The following is a 5,955-nucleotide window of genomic DNA, read 5'->3' as shown; positions in this document are numbered from 1 at the left end:
ATATTTTTGATTGCTTAACTACTTGATACTTAATAATATCGTGGTTCTTAATTCTTTTTGTTTGGCATAGGACATAGTGCATAGGTAATTTCTTCAAGAGGTAGATAGAACATTTGGTTTGTTTCTATTTGAGAAATTGGATATATGTTGTACTTTAGTCAAGATTATAAAGGATATTCACTAGCCCTTTCTCTAGTTTCATGTTCTTCTCTTGTTGTCACTGTCTGGCTTAGCCGTTTAGGATTACTCAAACTGTTGCTTGATTTGGCTGATATCTTATGCAAGAGTTTGCAACCATGCTTTTTACTTCCGTTGCATAAGCAGATTGCTCAAGACCCGTCAAGTTTGCCCTCTAGGTACATATCTGGTTTCATTTCACCTCACTTTTTCTGTCTCACCGCGAGCTCACCAGCAGAAGCGTTGCTTCCTGTCAATTAATTTTTAAGATTTTGAGAATTTTTAAGATTTTGAATTTTTGTTCTGGGTTTCGAATTGAATTATTTATTTAATTTGTTGAATGTTGATGTGATTCTGAATTCAATTTAATTTGGATTATGAGTTTGGAATTGGATTCAACTTAGTTGTTGTTTCTGATGTATTTAATGTGGGAGAAGCAGGGGTTGCTATTGTTGAAGAAGAAAAATGCATCATCACATTATATGTTAGGGTTAGGCCACTCAGTTAATCCAAATAGCATTGATCCAACACGTGTTGTCCAGATCTCATGGCAACCAATGTCAGGTACTTTCTACTCTGTACAACTTTTTCTCCACTTGAAGCATTCTCATTTTTTCATGCCTTAGGTATTCAGTAAATCTTTTTGCTTTTATTATTTTTTGTTATTATTTTAAATGCATTTGAATGATCTATTATGTTATAGTTTAATTTGTATGCACTAATCCAATTGGGTGCTGGTAGGTAGATTAAAATGGTTTCTTTTGTCTAATGACAACTGTTAATTGAATGCTAATGCATAGAAACTAAACTCATTTTATTATGTGCTCTAATTTGTTTTATTATTAAAATTTGATGATATTGTATCTGTTACTATAGAGTCTTTCTATGTAGAGTTCTTGTCTGCCAAGGAGTATGACTACCTTATTAAATTTCATTTTTTGGAGTTTACTGATTTTGTGGATTTAGTTTGAATCCAGTAATTGTGGTAAACTTAGTTTGATCTTACTGGTTGTGTGAGCTGATGGGTTGAACTTATAAGTAGTTGATAGATTTGGTTTGAATAACTCAATGAAATTAATTTTTGTAATTAGTTTGATTATAATAAAAATTTTACCATAATTTTTGATAGAATCTGTCTCGTTGCACTTGAAAGTTTAATCATGATATATGATTATGTTATTCTCAATCTTTTCTCTGTTTCAGTTTTGTTTATGAAAGTGATGACACAAAATATAAAAAATTTCCCACATAAATTTAATTTTACACTAAGAACCAAAATGAGTTAAAATTATTAAATGTCTTTGATTCAACTTCTTCTCAAGATTTAGAAAAACTTGAAGACATGTTTTTAAAATATGAAGTTACAATATAAATATTATAACTCTTTTGTCATGTGAAAAGTATAGAATAACTATGCTAACTTAATACAAGTACAAGTAATAATAGAAGTCGCCCAACAATCTCTGCCTGACATGAGTAGTGCACCAAATGATGCGCGGTGAAGCATTCCTCCTTCACTTGGATCGAACCATGTATCAAAGGATATGGAAGTAAGTACTGTTCAAAATTAGCAGTTAAATTAATAGTATGCTTTTGATAAATGATCATGGTTTTGAGTTATATTTAAGGTTCTAGGATTGTGAATCATGTATACTTATATATGGAAACCGGCTGTAAAATTGAAACAAACACATACTCAAGACAAGACTAGGCTTTTCATAGTGAAAACAATTGCTTGGCCTTTCAATTTGTGATGTATGTGGATGTCTCACTGGTCATGCGTGTTTTTTATCTTCCCCCTGTATTAACAATGGAAATGAGTTCTTTTCTATTATTTATTTATTTTGATCAATGAAGAAACTCAATGAGTTACTGCAGCAAGTATAACTTGCAAAGTTCCAAAAGCAAGAAACTAAATAAACATAGTTTCTCTTATAGCCTTATTTTGTTGTATATGTACTACATCATCAAAAGCATTTTTGCTCTGTTCTAACATGTTTATTTCTTTTGCTAGCAAGAAGACATGATGTGATGAAGAAAATATGTTCCAAATCAAATATGACATGGGATGGGTCTTACAATGACCTTCGTTATCTAAATGCAATATTTTGATGTGTTTTAGCTACTTTTTGAAAAGAGACTTTACTCCGTATTATATGTAATTGGATAAATTACACTCTATTTTGATTTGTGTTGTTTAGATTAAAAATTAAACATATCTAGCTTATAATGAAATTTTTATGATTTAGATTTCTTGAATTTCTTATTTTTAGATTTATTTTGTGATTATCATCTTTTGTGATGTGATTATACTTTAAAAAAATTAAATCTCATAAAATAAAGCAGGCTATAGTCACCATTTTAAAATACATTTTAAAATAGGGTGACCATAGATAAGGCTATGGTCACGATTTTAATGAAGGGTGACCATATATAAGGCTACGGTCACGGTAAAAACTGTGACCATAGATAAGGCTATGGTCACGGTTTTAAAGAGGGGTGACTATAGAGGCTATGGTCACGGTAAAAACCGTGACCATAGATAAGGCTTGGTCACGGAAAAAACCATGACCATGACCATAGATAATGCTATGGTCACGGTTTTAATGAGGGGTGACCATAGATAAGGCTATGGTCACGGTTTTAAGGAGGGGTGACCATAGAGGCTATGGTCATGGTGAAAACCATGACCATAGATAAGGCTATGGTCACGGTTTTAAGGAAGGGTGACCATAGATAAGACTATGGTCACGATTTTCAGGAAAGGTGACCATAGATAAGGCTATGATCATGGTTTTAAGGTGGGGTAGGCCAAAACTGTGACCATAGATAAGGTTATGGTCACGGTTTTAAGGAAGGGTGACCATAGAGGCTATGGTCACAGTTTTAAGGTGGGGTGACCATAGAGGCTATAGTCACGGTGAAAACCGTGACCATAGATAAGGCTATGGTCACGATTTTCGCCGTGACCATAGATTAACCTATGGTCGCGGTTAAAAACCGTGGCCTAAAGTGTCAGAATTTGAAAATTGTAATCGTGACCATAGATAAAAAAAGGTGACCATAGACCTATGGCCACGCCAGAATAGGCCATGGTAAAAAACCGTGACCATAGGTCCAAAACTGTGACCATAGATCTATGGTTACCCTTTTCACTAGCTATGGTCACAGTTTTTTACCAAACCGTGACCATAGGACCTTTTTTTGTAGTGCTTTTAGACAGGTCGTATAGGGGGTCCTTTTTCCCAATACCTCTGTAAAAGAGATATTGACTTGCATCCTTTTGGATGCTGCTTGGAGATGAGCCAGTTGCTCATCTTCTGGTTCTGTTTGCATGCCTAGGAGAGATAGCTCCTGAGGTTCTTTGACCTCTGTACGGGCATGCTCCCTGGCATTCTCAGGATCCTCCTGGTCCTTGATTGCCTTAAGTCCATCAGTAGCATGCTTCTGAGGTTCGGCCTCCTCGGTACTAATGAGGGTCAGACACTCTTCTCTTGGATTCACTTCTGTGGCTCTGAGAAGAGTGTTAGGGTGTCTTTGCAGTTTCTGAGGAAGGTTCCTTTGAATGACTGCATTGCACTCCTTAGTGAGAGCTATTGTCTCTACTTCCCTCCAGTCTCTCTTGTTGTTCAGTATTTCCTTCATGAACTTAGCGTATGAAGGCATTTGTTCAAGAGCCTCTGCAAAGGGAATTTTGATCTCCAGCTTCTTAAAAGCTTTTGAGAATTTGGTAAATTGCCTATCCTTTTTTGCTTTCTAGAGTCGTTGAGGGTATGGTAACTTGGTCTTGTACTCATTAATCTTGGTTGATGAAGGCCGAGTACCTTGTGTATTGGAAGGGGGGTTACTAGCTTGCTTAGGAGGGTTGTTATAATTATGTGACTGGCCGCCCTTGCTTGGGCGTTCAACGCCCCTGCTGCTATCCCCTTGGAGGTTTGGATGCCGAATCTCTGCCCTTTCCTGGCGTGCAACACCAAGAGGGATACCTTTCTGGGCATTTAAACTCACAGAGTCCTGTTGCGCAGAGACCTGGCTATCCTCTATGGACTTTTCGTTTTTATTATACTGAGGTTGGGTTTTTAAAGTTTTCCCACTCCTCAGTTAGATAGCCTGGCACTCATCTGTTATCTGCTTAGTTAACTGTTGATGTGTTTGTCTCAATTGGGCTTCTACATTTCTATTAGAAGCTTGAGTTTCTCTTAGAGCCTCTTGCAGTTCCAGCATTTGCTGGGCAAGGGTGTGCAGTTGCTGAGTCAATGGGCCATCCTACTCTGGAGGGTTAGGTTCAGCAACTACTGCCTTAACCTCTCCTTTTATAGAGGCCTCATTAGATGAGTACAGATGCTGATTAGTGGCAACTGTCTCAATAAGCTCTTGAGCCTCTCCTATGGTCTTTCTCATGTGTATGGAGCCACCAGCAGAGTGGTCCAAAGATATTCTGTCCATGTCTGAAAGCCCATAGTAGAAGATGTCTAACTGTACCCATTCTAAAAACATTTCAGTGGGACATTTTCTTAGCATCCTCTTATACCTCTCCCAGGCATCATAAAGAGATTCACCATCTCTTTGTTTGAAGCCTTGGATGTTCAGTCTCACCTGGTTCATCTTTCTTGGGGAAAAGTATTGGTTTAAAAACTTGTCCCCTAACTGTTTCCAAGTTTTTAAACTAGCTTTAGGCTGGTTATCCAACCACCTTTTTGCTTGATCCTTTAAAGCAAAAGAAAAGAGCAATAACCTGTAAACCTCTTGGTCTACTCCCTCACTATGTAATGTATCAGCTATCCTTAAGAAATCTGCAAGGAATTCTGTAGGTTCTTCCTGAGGAAGCCCAGAATACTGGCAGTTCTACTGCAGTAGAGTAATTAGTTGAGGATTTAATTCAAAGCTACTAGCTCTGATTTGAGGTATGCTAATACTTCTTCCATAGAAGTCAGTAGTGGGAGTTGTATAAGATTCCAGAGTTCTCTTGAACTCTTCATTCCCACTTTGGTTTATGATTAAGAAATGTAGAAGATGAAGAAGGAGAGGATAGAAAAAGAAATCTCAAGAAAGCTTTTTGATCCACTTGGATCAAAGAGCTTCCAGTGAGATGTGAAGAAGAAAGGGGAGAAGATAACGAATTGTAGGCAAAGAGTTGAAAGAAGTGGAGTTGAATGAATAGAGATGAGAAGAGAAGAAATAAAAAGTGAATAAGAATTAAAATATTTTTGTTTTTATTTATTTAATTAATTAATTAATTTTTGAAAATATGGTTAATAATTTAAAAAGATTTTAAAATTGGTTAGTGAATTTTTGAAAATAGAAAAGAGAGAAGAGAGAGAAATTTTCGAAAATTTAAGAGAGAAGAGAGTTAGTTAGGTGGTTTTGAAAAAGAAGAGAGAGAAGATAAGATATTAATTAAGAAAAATTTTTAATTTAAAAATAAAATAGAAGATAAGATAAGAAAAGATTTGAAATCAAAATTTGAAATTAGAAAAAAATAAGATAAGAAATTTAAAAGATTTGAAAAAGATTGAATTTTAAAATTGGAAGTTAGAGAAGATAAGATGAGAAATTTAAAAGATTTGAGAAATATTTTAAAAAGATAAGATTTTGAAATTTGATTTTGAAAAAGATTTCATTTTAAAATTTGAAATGTTAATTTTGAAATTTAAAATTTTGAAAAAGATAAGATAAAATTTTTGAATTTTGAAGAAGATATGATAAGATTTTGAAAAAGATAAGATTTTAAAAAAAAAAGATATGATTTTTATTTTTGAAATGATTTGATTTTTGAAT

Source organism: Arachis ipaensis, chromosome B6, assembly GCF_059453495.1.
Source record: "Arachis ipaensis isolate K30076 ecotype BB chromosome B6, ASM5945349v1, whole genome shotgun sequence".
NCBI classification, from domain to species: Eukaryota; Viridiplantae; Streptophyta; class Magnoliopsida; order Fabales; family Fabaceae; genus Arachis; species Arachis ipaensis.
This window is presented reverse-complemented; position numbering follows the sequence as displayed.